At 44.2% G+C, this 20,274-nt stretch overlaps 1 protein-coding gene across 7 annotated transcripts in view; it reads right to left on the bottom strand.

Annotated features, from left to right (window-relative positions):
- Window positions 1-20,274, bottom strand: part of LOC106741812 (venom dipeptidyl peptidase 4) — a 274,378-nt gene that overhangs the window by 120,732 nt on the left and 133,372 nt on the right. The gene's annotated exons all lie outside the window — the stretch shown is intronic.

Consider the following 20,274-nt stretch of genomic DNA (forward strand, 5'->3'; position numbering starts at 1 on the left):
GTGGCTTACGAAAATCTCTCGGCGACGTTAATGGCCGGCCGAGAAGCGAACCCGCGTCGAGAATAATTTTGCACGTCGCGAGTTTGAATTTGGCTCACGACGGTGAGAAGCCCGATTTCCCGTTGCCCGTGAAAAAAAAAAAACAAAGAGCATATGTCGTTCGTAATAACTAGCGGGGGTGGAAGTGCGGCGGCAATCTTCTCGTCTTCCATGGCGCGACGAGAGCATCGTGTATGGAGAAATATTGGATTAAAAGCCTCATATTGGAAATCTTACCGCGCCACGCGGAATGACGGTAGTATTCATAAGTTCCGGAAGAGAAGCACCTTATGTGAGCAACGTCTGAAGATCGAAATATTGGATGTTGGTGTACGCGAAGGGCGAAAGTCTGACATTGCGCGATTTATACGTCGAACGCGACCGAGTCGCGGACGCATCCGGAAAACGGGGACGAGTACGGGGATGCGTATTTCTTATTTACGAATTTTTCCCGCTATCGATGCGCGATCCGTTGTTCTCCCATTTTTATTTTTATGTTACGTATCCGAGGTAAAATTTCCCGCCCATCGTAAATATAAAAATCAAACGGCGGACCCTCCCCTGCTGTCGTGAATAATTCTCCGAAAATCTGCATATGCGGATATACTTGAAAAACATGGTTTAATCGAATATGCAAATGATATTCCACGGTCGAATATCCTCTCGTACCGTACTTTGTTCATTTTCTCTGTGGGCATGAATATACATTTGCAAAAAAATTAAGTGTACTTTAAATACCTCTCGCGATGAAGGACGTAGTCTGAAGTATCTGGAATGTTAAGCGTTAGGATTTGCCAAGGAAAGTTTTTAAGAGCCACTAAGGCACGAGAAGTTTAACGCGCCGCGCACTTCGTCGGGCGTAATCTACACCCGTCGAAGACGGGTTCCAGGAGCTGAAATATATCCGAGATACGTGAAATATCGTCGAATCGGAACGTTAAAGGCGGTCCCGTCGTGTCGCGTGGAAATAAATAAACCGGAAATTGTGCTTTTCATTAAGAAACGATCGATTCCCGGCTGCCTTCGCGTCCTTCTTACTCGCTCGTTTTATCTGCCGAGAGAAGACGACCTTATAAATAGCTAATTAACGAAGACCCGGCAATTCGAATTTCCACGATGAAGATTCCTTCGCAAATCTCTCGCTAAGCTCTGGCCTTTCCAGGTCGGCCACAAAATGTTGACCCGGGCCCACAACTGGGCTTATACATCTTATTATGAGCGAGAGCCTTTTACCTGGCCGACGGAAAATTGGATCCGACCGCAGAAGTGTCGAACAAAAAGGATAGAGAGTGCGCCTCGCACGAGAAGAGTAATTGTAGAAGCAATTTAATTAGCAACGAAATGTTGAGCTAACCCCTTTCCGCAATATCCTATCGCGCTACCGATGCAAAGACCGAAACGCTTTTCGTGTGTGTCGAAATCGTGTCGCATTCGCGTCATTAGTCTGCCGACGACGTGTACGAAATAACGACGCGAACTTGGAGGAAAAGTGAACCGAAGAAACGTTAGAGATTATAAACATTGTGCACTCCACTGACAAGTAAACCTACCCAAATTTTTTCTTACGCACTGCACTTATTGAAAATAGGAAAATGAACAGTGAAAAGCCCGGAAAATTGATCGCCCGTAAAACCGGACAAAAAATGGAGAGACATGGGTGAAATATTTGTCTCTATTTGTGCAAAATTCGAAAAAAATCGGAACGTATCACTTGGGTAGGTTTACTTGTGAGTTTCTATTGGGAGTCTCACAAGCAGGATTTCTCTGTCGAAGATAATTCTACGCCCGGGAAAGATACGCGAGTGCTGTAATTGTAAGTAGCGAACCGTTTTGGCACGAAACAACGGATCGTTGAATTTCGAGGGGAATTTCGGAAAGTAAAGTTTCTTCCTTCTAATATCATCCGGGAATTCGGAACAAATGCTTGATTACACGCTGCGAAGTCGGCGATGGGTTGAAGAGAAGTAGCGACGAGATGGATGAGATATGGAAAAACCACTCTCTTTTTAGATGCTCGCTCGCGTGCGCGCGCGAATTAACAAAGGTTTCCGGTCTCCGACCGAAGCAAACGTGCGCGGCCGCAAAGTGGTCCCCTTCGTTAGAGCAAATACGTGAAACGGCGGGCTTTTAATCCTGTCACCGCTGGACATGCCTCTAATTTCTTTACCGAACCGTGTTATCGTCCCGCAAGTCGTCCTAAGAGCAAAAACTTAAAAAAAAAAAGGAGGGAAAAAGGGGAAAAAACGCAAACGTCACCCATACGACGATGTGTTATCTGCTCATTTACGTCTATTTGCATCCGTCTGTATTAATCAGCCGATAACAGACGACTCACAGGCAGCCAACGTGTCCTCGCTAACTAGATTATCGTCTCGACCAGCGCGAGGAGAGGCGCTTGATTAAAAATTTAATAATCGCACGGAAAACGTTGTTCGATCGCGTTCACGGTAGAAAAAGAAAAGGTAGAGAGAGAAAGAGAAGTAACCCCGGTAGAAACTCGGACCTCATTACGGCCGCCGCATTTAAAAGGGATTATTTTTCCACAATAGGCGGCACAAGAGGGAAACTCCGAGGGATCATTCCGCGCGAAGCTCTGGGAAAAATCGCCCCAGTTTCCAAGCCTCGCCACCTCCCACCATCATCGGATACTGGTAAATCAATCATCGGCACGTACCAAATACTTCTTCTAAAGTAAATGCGATCTAAGTACGGCTGCTCAACATGCGAGGGATTCCTTCCAGTTTGATCAAACTTTCGGGCCCCACCGTCTGGCAAACACTACCCTATAAATGTTCGCGAGTGTTTATGCAGCCGAGTATGAGGAAAGTTTTGCAACCCATTGCGGCGCGACTTTTCTTGCGGCGCGCCTTTAACTTCCGCCGAGTTGACCCGCCGACTTACTTTTATACTCCGGTTATTGAGGGCTCGTAACACAGATCCTCGCCGACGTTACCGCGAGCAAGAGAAGAAGCTCGATGTAACGGACGGACCATACGTGAGATTCACGGACATATATGTGTGTGTCGATAACGAATAAACTTTTCCGACGCGAGATTAACGTCGAGAACAGACAACTCGTTCGAATTGCTTAAGTAAGCTGTGCGGTTTCGGTCACACATCGTGAATTTTTAGTCGACATATCGCTCTTTACTTGCGGCGCAACTCGTCCCATCGGATTACCCTCGACTCAACCTTCGACCGGCGGGATTACGACTTGCTGAGCAACGTGGATGTTCCCGTCGACGCGCAGAGAATTTCACGCGAGCGAGCGAATGTCGCTCGTTGCTCAACGGCCGACAAATCTCCAACGACGAAATTCGAAGCGCCCGTATCCCCCGACGGGCCCATAAAAAGGGACTTTATAACCGCGCGGCAGAGCCCCATTAAAATGCACGTTCGTTCCGACGAACGCGCTTCGAGAGGCTTAATTCCTCGCTTTAAACCATCACGCGGCGGCGTAACCGTTTCCCTTGAGAACCGTCTCGAGACACTTAGGCGCCTTGGACTGAACGAAATTCGGCGGAAAACGAGCGCAAATGCAGCGGAAGCGGAATAGTCAATTTTAAGCTTGATTTTGCAGACCTCGCGTACCGAAAAACGAGGAACGTCCGATTTGAAAAGTATATGTATATAACGAAATTACAGCGATAACAGATGAGAAAATTCCGTTTTATCATTTTTCTTATCGTCGAGACGAAAATCTTTGAAATTTAAGTTGAGTGTGTTACCCTCTCAGGGGAGTAGTTTAATCTGCACGCAGAAAAAACTACTGCATATATCGTTTTTCGCTTTAAGTCCGATTTCTTATCTTCTAGACTAGACTACCTTCTCAAGTTGCTCCGTAAAAAGATTTTCGATGGCGATATAAGAGCCCCTATATAAATTCATTATTTACTGAAAAAGTATCTTCTTGTAACTTTATTATTTAACTATCTAAATAATAAATGTTAATTTTAAGCGCGAAATTAAAACAAATACACGCAATATTGCAAACACGGAGATATTATTTATTTGTTATTTCTCTTATTAATGCTTTATTTATGTGTCAGTTGAATTAATAGAGACGTGCACATAATAGAAAATAGTATATAAATAATTGAATATTTGTATAACACATAAATTGCGGATATCACCATAAATTGTAAATTTGCAATTATTGTATTCTCAAAACAAAATGTTTCATAATTCTGAAAAGTTTGAAAAGGTATCTTTTCATTAAAACCCTAAATGTGGTTTAGAAGAAATAAAAAATAGAAATAGGATATTATAATACCGCACAAGCGAGTTGATAAAAACCCTCTGCTTTACTTCTCGGAGTTTCTTGGCGCGATCAACGAGCGGCAATGAAATGACTAATGCGCTTCTCACGCACTCCACTTCTGCTACTCGTCCGCGTGAGAAAGACGCCATCGCGGCTACCGGGAATTATGAAATCGTTCGCGTCGTTTTGCATAATATGCCGGCCGCGCGCGCCTCTTGACTTTCGCGAATGGATCGCGACGACCTCGTTTAATATCGATTTAATTAAATCATTTTAAGAGCTCGTTTTCATCCCTCCTGTCCCCTCAACTACCCTCAACCTTTGAGCCCACTGCTCTCCTTTCTTCCGCCTCTCGTTTCTGCCACCTGTCTTCCCGTAGGAACTTCCTGCCGACCGGAGAAACGCCGCTATCCACCCGCGTGATTTAATTCGCTCGGGGGAATTTAATTGAGGAGCAACGATACGGTGATTCCCGCCTCTTCCCTTCTCACGGGGCGACCGTCTGTAGCGGTTAACTGCTCTCGTAATATGTTAGCCGCTTAACGTCATTCGTCGGCCATTTTTCATGGATGAAAAGCGCGGTCAGGATCGACGTCGTAAGTCAAGGTCGCCGATGAGACGATACATCGTTGAGACACGATCTCGCAGCTTTTCGAATAACTCGGCTCGCGAAATATCTCGCGCACGGTCTCCCCCCCGAGTATCGAATATTTTTATCAGTTCACAATTTCTATCGTTTCCAGAGCGACACGACACACCGAGTCCGCTTATTTTCGTCGTCACCGCAATAATATATATTCTAGGTCTGGGAATATACATTCCGGCTCGCTCGTATATCTCGCTTCAGGGCAAAGCGTTACGTAAATTCGCGAGGAGGGAGACGCGCGGCCCTGGAAAATAAAATCTACCTTTCGACGGTATAATTCAGGAAACACTCTCATTCTCGATGCCCTTCGATGCTTCACTCTAAAGAATGAAGGAATAAGAGGGGTGGAAAAGCATATCGCTGCTCGCGCAATTGCGCGTCGACCTACATAATTTAATATCCCGGTTAACCTCTTCATTACCGATGGTCCCCGCGAGCGGACCATCGCCGGGATACAAAATAATAATAATATCGATCGGCCTGCGAACGACGTTGGGGTTCGGCGGGGTGGAATTTCATTCATACCGCGCGGCATGCGGAGGAATTTTTATTTAAATTCCATCGATCGCTAATTATATCGTACACGACCTTGCCGCAATATCCTTTTCTCCCGTCGCGGTCCGCCGAATTCCGTACATCTTTGAAAGGATTTCATTTGCATTTATAACGATTTTCCCTTTCTCCCTCTTCCGATAACGTTGTGCGATGGTGCGTGGAGCGATTAATATCGGAGAAAAATCGCGCAGAGCGGTGTGTCAGTTTAGTCGTCTTTTCTCGAGGAAACCGTGGCCGAAGTTTTTGATTAAAAGCGACATCGATACGTGGGATTACGTTGCTCCGATATCGGCAGAACCGATGATATCGGATATACTTAACTCACATAATAAACTTTACACACACATCACGCTAAGTAACACTTAAACTTTCGCAGACTCGTACATTTACGGGCTGTTGGAAAAATACGATTATATGCGTTCCTCTGTTCACGGTGACTGTACAGTACTGTTCAAGTTAGTAATCCACTCACCGACTGCGTGATGATCGATATAATTCTAATGCGACGGACACTTACCTGTGACAAAAGAAACTAGAGGATGGGATTAGGCAAGCGCAATTAGCAGAGCGACCATCCGCCATTGAAAATTCCGGCATTCTACGATACAACTGTCTCTTAATTCAGAGTTCTTCAATAAATAACGGATGGTTCAATAGCGACCACACGATAAAATGCAGTAATAACATAAAGAAAATAGACAACGTGATAATAATATAATAATAATAGGATAAAATGCGCTGCGAATTTTCCGACCGCGTTCGATAGATTCTTTAACGTTTTGAAATTCGAACGGGAGAAAATACAGGAATGTTTATCCGAAGCTATATGACGCGCGCTCTCCCTCTCATCTCCGAATTCCGGAAAGCGAGGGATACGAGCATTCCGCTCCCTATATCCCTCGTATGCAGCGCGCCGCTGTTTCAACTTTAGGTACGCCGTCGCCTTTTCCGATCGTCCGGAGTAACGTTTTAATGAACAAAGAGAGGGAGAGGGGGTTGCATCCCGAAGTGGTTCATGCCGGATTCATCTACGCCGGGAAGTGGCGTAACCTATTTTGGCGTGCGGTAATGGAATTATTTCCGGTCCAATAAATTTCACTCCGGCAAACTAAACTGGTCTCCCGCCGCCCTTCGTATACGCTTTTCCTTTCTCTCTCTCTCTCTCTCGCTCGCGCGTTACCGCACCTGCATCCGTACCTGCACGTGCGTGCGGCCGGAGAAACAAGTTCCCTCGGCTGATGCAAGTGTGTGTTCGATGTAGCGTGCTGGTGAGACGACAATCAGCACCTAAGGATCGGCGAAAACAACGGTGTTTATCCGTAACGTCGCTTCGCAGATTCGAAACACGACGAGACGAGATTATTCGAGCGCTTCTCCTGTTACACCGAACGATAATCTCGGACGATTTAAGGCGCGACGTGATCGGATGAATAAAACAGGAGCGATGACTTCCCGATGCGCCCCGTCCCGGAGCAAATTTTCGCCCTTATTCCTTTTAATATCTCATCGAAGACCTTTTCTACTATCTTGCGATCTCTGCACGGGAAAAAAATTCAAGTAATAATTACTCCGATACTTAACAAATCTTTCCGCGGATTAAGTGAATTTCACTTGGATTGAGTAAATATATATATATATCTTACTTGGATAATTCCTTTGGAAAATATTTTACTCGCATCAAGTAAATATTACTTCTGATCCAGATGAAAATTTGCTGAGATCGATTAAAGTAATTATTTACTTGAATCCAGTGTTCTTTTTTCTGCGTGCTACAGAAGAATCGGTATCGTACGTACGTGCGATACTTGTTTATTTCGGGGTATCATTTGGGGAATCGCTCGCCCGTGAAATCGCGAGTTTAGTACCTACGCGAAACCAATAATTTCACGCGGCAACTACGAAATTACTTCGAGCCGCGCTTAAGACGGTGTCCTCAGCTAACCCGTGTCCGGATCCGAGAGGAGGGAGGGCCCAGAGTCTGTCCTGAACTAAGACTAGACTTAGACGCGGGATTTCACGGGACATAATCTGAAAAGCTCGGCGTTAGCTCATAACCCATGCTCTCTGAGCCCAGCGCGCACTGAACATACGTCGGCATGCCTATTCCGTAGGCAATTGCGTCGTTCTACATGACACTCGAATGGCGCTCGTGCGCATGATAGTTCATTCCAAACCCTTCTGCCCTAAGATTTGTCCCGAATGCGAGGAACGTCTTGCGGAGGCATTGTAATGAGATATGGAATCACGCATCGTGCTGGAAACGCTAACTAAGTCAAAGGAATAATTCCTTGTCAGTCTGGCTGGTAACCGAGGAATTCAGAGACGTGCGCAATGGTACTCCGACGAAAAATCAACATTCGGGCACGTTCACGCGTTGAGAATGTGAACCGGTGTCTGCAACCAATTTTGACTCTTATCTCATTATGAACGCGTGTCACATTGAGCTTCGATACGTATGTCACAGAGTAGGCGTATCAGTTGTAATTCCCGTGAGGTTACTCAAATATTTCGCCCGGTTGAAACACATCGTGTCGCCTCCGAACGATGAATTATAGAACTACGATCTGTACACTCTCTTTCAATCTTCTTTTTCTCTCTCTTTTCCATCGAATTACGGATATATAGCTATTTAATTTGACAAATGATATGAATGTTAATTTAATGAATGTTAATTTAAATTTAAATTTTGTATTACGTAAATCCCAAGATTCTCTATTGTGATCCTGAAAGTTCGGCAAAATTTACAGGATTAATATGGAGTCAGAGTCTCGAAACTTGGATAAAACTTTGATAATAGATTTCTTCAGTAGCTTCATGCAATTCGTACGTTATCTCCTCCGTGAATTTTTAAATACGAAGATTAACTTTTTAAACTCTTGAGAGAATTAAGAATATGTGATTAAGCTCCGATCTATCGTATTCACGGCTCGATCGAATTTGAACGTCGTCTGTTTCGAGATTGGATTTCCAATTTATCGAGCGTGAATTTCAATCGAATTTGCATGATTTAACGTGGTAAGCTAAATGTTTAACAATTCGTATCTTTCCGTATGACTGCTCGGATATGAATCGCGATGGAATCGTGATTTCTTGGGAAAACAGCCGAACCACGGCCGTGTCGCCGATTTTCACGTTAGACCTCACGTTTCCCCAAAAGTACATACACATTTCCCGCGTTGCAATTAACGAACTCGCGGCAATACGTTCTGTCCGAGAAGCACAATCTCGGTATAATTCATTATACAATTCGCCCGATTCGCACTCCATTCGCCTTTGTGCGGCAAGTTGAGCGAGAGTTCACCTGGTTTCCGTCCGAAATCAGCAAACGCTTTCATCAACCCGGGTCGTTCATTAAAACCGTAAACGTTCGGCGGCGCATCCCCCTGGGTGGCTATTATGCGGTTTCCGGGTAATCGAATATTCGCGTGATCAAGGAGAAACAGTCTGTAACGCAATCGCGTGTCGAGTCTCGGGTCTTCGTAGTAAGGCTGCAATTAACGAATTAACTGACTAGGTGGCCCGAAAGAACGAAGCCATCGCAGTGATTGCCGATCGCGTTTTTCGGCTGAGAGAATTGTTTCTCGCAAAATATTGAGGTAATAAAGAAATATATTGAATTAACTAAGCAATTGTGTTCATAATAATTCGAAACAGTGTTTCATTTCTAAATGATACACAAAAAATGTTAAGTTACTAAATTAATATAAATATAATATATTAAAAAGTCACGAAAATAATAACATGTGAACTATGTGTTAATTTAACATTGAGACACTAAGTCGGTAACGCAAAAAAATTTTAACATTTAGACGAAAGATTTTCCACTGTAAATTCAGTAAACATCAACTAACAACAACGTTACATTAATATTATAATTTTTCACGTAATGACATATAACATGTGTTATTTTATATTTATACTGTTGTTGAGCAGAAAATTATGATATTGGTGTAACATTATTATCAGTTGATATTTACTAAGTGTATAAATATATAAATTTTAATATATATATATATATATATTAAAATTAAAAAAAAAAAAATATATATATATATATAATTCAGAAAAGACATCGAGCCAATCTTTACAGAAATATGAATTTAACGGATATTCATACGTTTATGAAAAGATTTATCATGATACTTCATGGTATCGCTATGTACGTATATTATTAATATATGATCATACAGTCGGCATAATAGTTCAGTACATTTTTTGGCGTTCTGATTTTCCGGGGTAATGCATATCCATCGTCAAAAATCGCACCGCAACCTCCGAACGAAGCGTTCTAAATAATATCAAATATAAAGCATTTTAGGAAACATCAAATTATTTAAACTGCAAAATATAAATTTCACTTCGTTTAAAACACTTCGTTACGCTTCGACAATAGTACATTGCGCCCATTCAGACGCGACGATTCCCAATTTTGATAATAACGATCGATGGGGCTCTAGCCGAGGTCACAATGACCTTATTCTACACCATGTCGTGGACAAATATCAAGGAAGCTTCCTTGACCGGGCGGTGACATTCGTAGAAAATTACAAGACCATAGCCGTCAGTGGCTAACGCGATTACAGTCGTCCCCGTAAAGACGAATGCGCCTTTTACGCCAGGTCCCGCCACCTGGTCTTAAGTGCATCCGCGCGTTAACGTCCGGATGACTTTATCCCACGGAACAGAAGTATCACTCTGCTACTTGACCGAGCGATATTGCCCAGTCGGAACAATAGCTCAGACCCGTTGAAATGTCCTCGTTAGAATATTATCGCGATTGCTTGGGCTTCAATTACGAGCGCCTGTTAAAAAGATTCACCTCGTCGTCCCCCTTGGAGTCGAGGCTGACGGACGGTTAGGTCGTTTCCTCGGCAATCGTGAAGAATTTCTCCGATGCACTTTCCAGCAGAAGACTAACCCTTGATAAAGGTGGAATGGTTTTTGAAGGAAAACAATCAATTGAGTCGACAACCGATAAAACGGTACTGCTTAATGACTTTGACCTTACACGGGAAGGGACGAGGCGACGGTTTGTCATCCGTTATACCGGATTCGCTCTTGTCCGACGATGAACATTTGTCCGTCGTCGCCTCGCGCGCTAGAGGCAAATTTACACGGCTTAATTCCGAAGATCGTTTCCGACGGAAGATTTGACGAACGGAATCAGTGTGAAATCATAACGGACAGAAAAGTGTTCGGCACAAAATCGAATATTCAATAATTGTGTTTTATTCTTCTAATATCGAATAATCAAAAAAATTAACGATTTCATTAAAAAATAAGCTTTACCTAGGAATACAGAAATGTTCGATGTGAATGGTTTTTACATTTAATAATCGCGAAGAATCTGTAACAGATCTTTCGGCAGAGATTCGCATTGTGATAAGTGAACGGAAAATGATTTCCTCCGGGCGGAATAATCGCAATTTAATCGCGTAAAATCGCCTTTAACGGATCTCCGCATGCTCGGAATAATTCGGTCGTAAACACACCGAGACACGGCGGTGAAATACGATCTCGTCAATGACTGGCACGCGATAGTTTTTGAGCGGGCCATGTACGCGCGTTTACACTTAAGTTGAGAGATATCGATGCGCATGTAACGCGCTGTAGTTCACTCGAAAAAAATATTACGAGCAACTTTCTCGCTGAAGAGTCACTTGTCCTCCGTTATATATCGCGTGTATTGTTGTTTTCGATGTGGCGCAAGCGAAGCGAATGGAGATTGTGTGCCGGATTTTAAATTGCCCAACATACAACGGTTCCCTTTCACTCGCGTCGACTTTCTCCGCGGCCTTTTCGCGGTTCGTCAGGAAGAAGATGGTCTTCCGATCGGATGACGCTCTTCCTTGTGCGTCATTATCCTCGATCTCACCTTTCCTAGTTCTTGAACCTTCCACGCTCTCGAACGCTTTCGTCTATTCCCACCGAAGTTCGGTCGTTAAAAGTAGAGTCTAGTATAGTAAGAGTCTAACCAGCCACACAAGATCCTTTATTCGAGAAACATCCTGCGGAACGTCCCCATAGTAACGTAAATTTTACAGAAAATGCCTGTTACATGAGGTCTGTTCGTTTTCGCTGCACCGCTCAACTAGTGCAATAAGTTGAAGGGAGGCAAATATATGTTTTCGAACAGACCTATGCTTAACTACAAGTGAATAAGGTGATGGTGCTTTCCTTGTAATTCGGTGATAACTCGCGCGGAACGAAATATGGAGAGCCGAGGATACTCTCGCGAGCCCCAAAAGTCGCCCGCCGATCGATTTCGTTCCGTGAAGAATTACGAGCGGCGGACGGGGGAAGGGGGGGGGGGTCGAGCTCTTCTCCGAACGCAGACACATTGCACCGTGGTTTTATTCTCGGGTACTCAGTTTTAGCTGGAACGGCGACACGTGTAAACGCGAATTTAAAAGCCGTTACGGTGCGGGCTATGATGAAGCACGGTGAAACTCGCGGCAGCGCCCTGGCTGAAACTTTGTTCAGAAATTCGGTCAGCGGCTGGAAATAAAGGCTCGAGGGCAAGAACCAGAACGGTCGATATTTTTTTTTTAATAAATGCGCCACACGGGATGGAATATGAGCGATTTGCACGGTAAAAAGCAGTAGAACGCATGGCCGGTCGTGGCGATTCGATGGCTGGCAAGTATCGCGGATTTCATATAAAGGAACTCGTTTCCTTCGCTTGCGAGGTCCGCGATAGAGTTGGGAAAACCGTTTTGGTCACTTTACATGTGTTGAAATTGCGGTCGGCAAAATAGAGATAAAACTGCGTCCTTAATTCGATTTCGACGAGATTGGAAAAATGTGAATTTTTCCCTCGCTTTTCCGTGTAAATCCCAATTTCTACGTCGCGGAAAGAAATATTTCGCAGGTCAGCTTTCGATTGATTGACGGCTTCTCCTCGCGAAAATACCGAGGACTCGGCCCCTTTGTCAGAAAAAGCCAGCTCACTTCCTCACACTGAGACTTTGTAAGATATTAAATCGCTCGACGACAGATTTCCTAGGAGTTCCCGGGCGGTCTTAACGTAGACAGTAAGCGGATTTCCCAGCGAGTGGAACGCGCGACGCTGATAGCACGCGTTTATTCACCTTTTCCCCGCGGGTGATTCCAAATTGTCGATAAATTACATATTCTATACTCCCCGGCGGAAGGCCGCGTAGGCTTTATAGCAAATCGCTCGTCGATGTCGAATGATCGCGTCTGCAGTTTCCTCGAATCTGTCGTTTCGCTCGTATGCTACATTGAGCACCGGGGAGAAAGATGGGCGATCGACTCGTAGATCTCCGGTAAAAAATAGTCACCCCACGCGTCATAGTCACGGTGGCTTTCAAACTTATACGAGATGTACTTTTTCACTCGACATAGTATATTTCCGGGGACGTCGCAAAAGCGTCGATTGTTTCAGACATGAAATATGATTACTCTTCGAGCTCTCGTCAACAATACCCTCGAGGCAAACCAAGAACAATCGCCGGATATTCGATGCATTGAGAAACGAACGCTATCTCGTGGCTGGAATCTTACACATAAAACATAACATATATCGAAAATCCTCCATTTCTTAAAGACACATCTGAACGTCTTCAAGACATTCTCCAGAAACCTGTTCCGCTCGAAAATCAATTATCAATTATAAGCGTTCATTAATTAGGAAATCAGCCGGCTGCTGTCGTTAAATCCATCTCGATTCAGGCAGCATTTGCCGAAGGAGCTATGCGCGATGCATAGCACAAATTCGATGCATTAATCAAACCTTCGATATATCGGACATCGATACGCGACGCACATCGTCGGGGAGCATCAAGTAGGAAGCTTGTATCGATCGGTCTTTTATAAATAATGCGGGGATATCTTTCGCTCTCGGATTTCCAGCGCGTGGCTCGGGCGCGCGTGTTACATTTTTTCCGCCGCCTTCCTCGCCTCTTTGGCCGAATTTACGCTGGTGAAGATCTCTCATAAACCCCGCAGGACGCACTATGTATCGGTTTACGTGAACGGCGTCCCCGACGAGTCTCTCCCGCCATTGCCGGTTTCCGTTAATAATTCTCTCCTCTCGAAGGAAGACCGGGCCTTCTTCTTCTTTGGCGCGCGCTGTCCGCTTCATCGTTCACCGTAAATTTCCGAGCCGCGAACAGCACTTTTCGCCGGTGAGCGAGAAAAAGCGATGGTCAGCACCGAAAATACCATCCGCGGTCAAAAATTTACGAGCGCGGGATCGCCGGGGCGGAGACGTCGAGTGGCGCTCGAACGCCGCGCGTTCAAAGGCCCACGTAGACTATAATAAAGACCGAACGAGCAGTTTTTCCCCCTTCTTTTTTTGCTCCCTTCTTCTGTTTTTTCGCATGACCGCGCTTTCTCGGGCGCAATGTTTCTTTAACGGAACGAGACACCCCCCCGCCGGCGTGTAAGCGAGAAGTACTTTTTTATGAATGAAACTTACCACGCCGGAATTTCATGCGCAATACACATGTTCCGGAGTAATTAAAACCGATGGAAATGACCGTTGACGCGCGGCAAACCGACCGGCGTACACGAGGCAATTAATATTTAACAATTAGCCCTCATCCCGGGCATCGCGGGTCCATTGGACTCGCGATGAAATTTCAAGAAAAAATTAAATTGTCCAGGGTAAATTATTATCCTCGAACGTGAATCAAATTTTACATAACGCTTAACGCGTTAATTGCTCAGCGAGTTTCATATATTTTTATTCGTTCACGTGAAATTTTCCCTGCAACATCAACATATGTGATGATAAAGTGTTGCATAATACGATTAAATTACGTCCCAATGTCGCATCATTCGCGGCGTTCGTCACCACGATGACCCCGTCAACGTGTTCATTCTACAAAGACGAGCGATCAGTGCGCATTCAACGCCGTGATCAAACTTTACTGCGAATGTTTCCGTTCGTACTTGTCGTCTGACGTGCCGAGTGAGAGAACTAAGCTTCCCCTCGTCGCACCAGAGCCGCTCTATCTACATATTACACGCGCCACAAATGTATTTAGCCGTACATACACGAACCGTCCATCCGTTTCTTCCACAAATCACGTTGATAATCCCCTATTATACCCCGGTGACGTATAATATCTTTGTCGCACAAGGAGGAAAGCTTAGCGTTTCATTTCGGATCGTAGCAGCTGCTTCGTGGCCGATTTTCAGTTTACCGCCGGCGACGTTCGAGAGAGGTCAAGCGGAAAAAAAAGGAAAAAAGCGAAGGAAGGAAAAAAGAGGAAAAATCGCGCGCACACGTAACTGCGGCCCTCTTCGGTGCTCTCGCGTATATTTTCCCTCTGCTCGAAGCCCGTTTCCTCCTCCGAGTGCATTAATCTCCCAATCCGGGCCACGCGAATACATTTAGATTTACTCAACGCTGCGCGGTAAAAGTTGCACAAGTGCCTCTTCCCCCTCCTAATTTAATCACCAGCGAGAACTGCACGCGCGTGCATGGCATGAATGTCGATTTGAAAAGTTAAGCATGACTGACGTCATCCGCTGACATACCGCGAAAGCGACGTTACGTGGATGGATGATACGCGCGGACGTAATTTGCATAGGAAGGTAGGAGACGAGAGCGAGCTAACGAGCGAGCGAACTTATCAAATAATCTGCATGTAATTATAGGTAGTAATAGAAACTTCCATGCAATTACTTTTGTCGACGATCGTGGGGAGGAAAAGACACAATCGACAAATCCGTGCTCTCTATAAATATGCGTACTCGCGAGTAGAGACGACCATTTTCACTGTTCTGTGAAAAGGTGAGCCTAGGTCAGGTGAACGAGCGCGAACAAACGATACATCAAAGAAAACGCGTTCGTTCGTTGTTTGCGCAGGCTAGAGATAAAAACGATTCAATCTGACGGTAATTTTAGAAAACTGGTAAGATGATGATCTTAAATGGACGTCGATAGTACTAATTAATACGCAACCGCGATACGGAATAGCGCCTTGGAGACCGTGAAATGTCGGAGAACGAGCGCGTCGTAATTACACAAATGTGATGTACCGGCGGTAGCTCGCGGCTTGATTAAACCGGCGAGAATTAGCAAACGCAGGCGGCAACTTGCAGGCGGCGGCAGCGAACTTTCGCATCAAGCCTGACGAAGTCATTTAACCGGCCAGCCTCTTACATGATCAACGTCGCGCGCGCCATCCCATCAAACTTTTCGGTCCGCGATTTAACTAATTAAAACCGCGCAACTCAATGTTCGCAACTCTTCGCACGCTCGACGGCGAGTTTTGATTGATAGAACTCGTCGCCGGTGGCTAGACATTTTTGCCGTCTTCACGTCCTCTTCACACGCGGCACAGGTGTTGTTGAAGTAAAGACACTCCGCCGCGCTATCTCACGATATCATTTTCGCTTGGAATTAAACATCGGAAACGTCACTGGCAAAAAATGTAAGCGACGTATCTGCTGAATATACAGATTTCATCGTCCGTATATCGCTGCGACGAGTTTAGAAAATAATCCCCGCATATTTTATTTACTTCGAAAAGCGTTACTTACCCCCGTTTTCGCGCCCCTGCTCAATTGCTCGCGACAACCTGACCGATCGTAATCCATCGCGAGCGCACCGACGATCCCGACACGGATAAGAGCCGTTGTTGTAACTTCGCGCGCCCCCTTCCCACGCGCTTCCGTGAGTGCGTGAAAAAGCGCATCGTTAAAATTTTATGGTGGCGCGCGTTCTTCCGCATTCGCGTGTGCACACGTCGCAACCGGAAAACAAGCGCGAGCACAAAGCGCGGCGCACCCCCTACAGACCGTCACGAAGCGTAAACCATGCTCGGTGAGGAGAAATTTGAATTGAAAATGAGCGATAATGGGCGCGCGAAGTGCCGCATTTGCGGTGTCGGCTGTGACAACAACGTTGCAATATAAGAAATAAAGGGAAACGTTTAATTCTCTGTTAGTCGCAAATATCCCCCCATTCCTATACGGCCTCAAACTCGTCTTTGTCAATATTTTTCTATTGTTCTTCACTATTTTTCATGTACCTTACTGGCCTGCTCTATCAGGCAAATGCTGAGGAGAGAAAAATTGTTTCAAGGAGCGGAGGGAAATAGTGGAGAAATGAGTATATACTAAGGAAGAGTTCAAGGGACGCGCATGAATTTTCGCACCCTTTGTCCTACGCCGTTCGGATCTTCCCCGCCTCGCGCTCTTTATATCGGAAGCCGAATCGGATGATCCCGCGCACGGAGATGCTTGTTCCTCCCTAGATACCGCTCGGCAAATAAATTGCCAAACGCGAATTATAATTCGACGAATTAATCCCGCGAAAATGATATTCGTTGTGCGCGACTCTCGCGGTCGAATCAAGTGAATAAGTGAAAAAGACCGCTAAATTCGCACATTTAATGAGGCAACATTGGAAGCAGCTTAGCAAAAACGGACTCACGGAAATCAATTATTATTGTCGCAATCGAGTGTAATCTCGCGTCGCGTTCGGAGGGTTGCGTTGTTGTTATTAATTCATCGTCTCATAAAAGACACGTTTTATGTGTCACCCCGTTATTAAATTAAATATTCCGCTCACATAAATTGACGTGAACGTGATATACGTAGATATCGAGTCGAGTACTGAATGAAGCTGATATAATTCTTATAACTTGCCTTATCGCTGAGCACGCGACATCTGTTATCTTTCGATATGCAAGGACGAAGTGTTTCAGATGTTCGAATATAATTTTTTATTTAATTACACGGAGAAAAATTTCCCCGGTATGGTAAATTTTATGCTGTCGCGGCAAAATCTGTCAGTTACTACGTGAACAGCAAAACGATTTATTAAAGCCGGTATTCGGTGCCGATCGGATTAAGTTTATCTTCAGATACTGTGTAGCTCATTTCATTGGTTAATATACGGGTATATTTAACGGCAAAATTTTTAATCTATATTTAAAGTCGAAAATAACTACAATTTCCCTCAGTGTATTTTGCTATAAGAATAAATCAATAAATATAGGAAGAACACTTTTGTTCTAACAGCAAATTAACGTATCCTAAGGATACAAATTTACTCAGCGGAACTTTTCCATCGACTGTAAATTGTATCGCTGCCGCAACGAACATGCAACAGCGGCAACGATGGTTTCGCTGCAAACTTATTCTTCCTCGTGTACGCGCTTTTACTTTTCACGGCTGCACATCCGGCGTGTGAAAATGCATCAAACCGGCTGACTGCTCGCGATTGCACCACCGTGAGTCCTGAGGGCGCGATAGTACCTTCCTGCCGTCAGACGGGATCCCCACGATCCCTTAGGTGTGCATCGTAGAAGAGGTGGAAGCCTCTATCTCTCTCCGCGCTTAGATGTACACCGTGTATACAGCGTTCTCCGCTCGCAAGCTTCGCTTCGAGCTGATTAACTGCAACGCAGCATCCTATCACGCTCTGCATCCCGCTCGAAATCGCGACGACTACCTCGACAGACGAGAGAGAGTTCGGTGTTTCCGAAGTTACAATTCCGAAGTGATGGTATCGATTTAGGAATCCTCGAACGCTCCCATGGGCGTGCTACGGCAATTCACAATCGTAAACCTATTTTCAATCATGGCCGCGTTTATTGACCTTCGATTCTCTACGGATCGTCGACTTTCGTTCCCGCGACACGTTACAAACATGTGCAAATTACTAATCTTTTTGAAACTAATCTTTTTTCTTTTTTTCATTTATCCGTGCAAGATTGCATTGTTTTCGATTAGAATATATTTTTCCGTAAAATTCTCCTATACTTAGGATTTATAAGTTCATTCTCGATGAAAATTTTATTTGTGCAAAACCTGCGGAAATGTTTCACCCTCAAAAGATTCAATTTCTTTCGAACGCGCTATCAGCTAAGATCCGGCGCTCGTGACTTTCGTACTTTTTATAGTTTCGCACTTTACATCATCATCTTTATCAAACCGCGAGACAATCGATATTACGCTAACGTAACGTAGCAGCGGTAAATAATGGCTCGCCAATATTGGTTCTTATTTCGTACGATTGCAAAGCGATATTTGCGCTATAAACACGCCAACGGGGATATACCGCAGCGATCGTGCATTCTCTTAGTAATCGCGATCACGCAGGTAGGATACCGAAAGTACTAGTGAGAAAAAGAGTCGGGCGATTCGCAATTTATCGTTCCATCCGCGACTAAATAGCGACTATTTCGGACGCTATCCCTACTCTAGCTAATGCGAACAAATCCGGTCGTTCTGCTCAAAGACATCGCTGAAGTTATATTCACATACGCGATCAAGTGAAACTTATATTCGAGCAGCATTGTCCACATGCCACCGTATCGATCCAATCACTGCGGCATCGCACCGCATCGCATGTTCAATAACTATTGAGCGTCGACTACTAAGGACTGGTATGTACTAAAGAGCAGAACTCGAAAGGGAATTCTCGCTTGGAGCCGAGATCAAGTGCGTGATTGCACGGAATCGTCGCGTTTTGCGCGTAAACTGCACGTTACCTGCTAATTCACGACGCGGCACGGTGATTGCCAAGCAATGTAACGAGGGTGAAATGCTGAATAATTAATTCTCGCAGTAACGAGGATGATAATCACGTCGTAATTCGCAGGAGTCGAGTTTCGACTACGATGTCGGAGATTCGTTTTTATACATTCATATTTATATTTTTACAGGCTTAATTTTAGCGTGTAAATTTCATTCTTGAGCAGTTCTAACCATTGACAAGAATTCGTATTTTATAATATATATTTTTTTTTTATCAAAAGTCTTTCAAAGAACAAGGAGAAAATTTACTTGTTTCTCTTTAATAGCATAAATAACCCATTTAATTGAATAAATACGAAAATGACACATCGGTTAAGAATATATTCTGGAGTTTAATTCCAGTACGAAAATGTCGAGTACGTAATAATTTCCAAGTTATGAACAATTAACACATTGGCTGTACAATTTTTAAAGTAACTGTCTAATCGTATTAATTATTAGAGATCCTGATAATCAATAACTGTACAATGCACAGAAATGCGATAAGCATAATTGAATTATATATATTCAATAATTATGTATCATAGAATAATACTAATATCACGGCACGGTATAATAGCGAGCGTTAAATAATGTAACGACGTCTTCAAAATACGACTCGGCGAGTCGTAGGTTGTGCAACCTTTCGAATAACGCGCGTAGACAAATGACCATCCGATTACAATAACAATCTTAGACAGAGAAAATGAGTGTTTCTTGTTCCAGATTTTGCGAGACGTGGTTAGTCCTGAGTTTGCGATATTTCGATAAGTCGGCAAAGAAATGATAAATATCAAAAGGTGATGAACGTCTGGAAAATCTCGTGAAAATCAATGTGATTTTTCCTTTGCTCGTAGATTTTTGCACGTTTGCCGTTAAACGAGATATACACTGCTCGAAACAATTAGTGGGTCGCATTTTCAAATGTCCGTGTTGTCCGATGAAGTATCGAATAATATTTTACGCCCACAAATATACCTCGAATATAACATGTATGTATTTACCTTCGTCATCAGACGGCGCATAGTTATACAAATAGTTTAATTCACACTGTATTTAATTAAAATCAGAATTGTTCGGCAGAACTATTCATCTATTATGATCACCTAATTGTTTAGAGAGCGGTGCAATATAATACGCATCAGAATTGCGCCATCACATGCGGAATTCGTGATTACCCCGTCCGTGAATTTCAATTTCGCAATTTTCATTGTCGATGTATTACATCGCGATTCGCGCGCCGTGAATGTGCGTCGGAATGACATTATAT

The sequence above is a fragment of the Dinoponera quadriceps genome, unplaced genomic scaffold, assembly GCF_001313825.1.
Source record: "Dinoponera quadriceps isolate SergipeBrazil2010 unplaced genomic scaffold, ASM131382v1 scaffold533, whole genome shotgun sequence".
NCBI classification, from domain to species: Eukaryota; Metazoa; Arthropoda; class Insecta; order Hymenoptera; family Formicidae; genus Dinoponera; species Dinoponera quadriceps.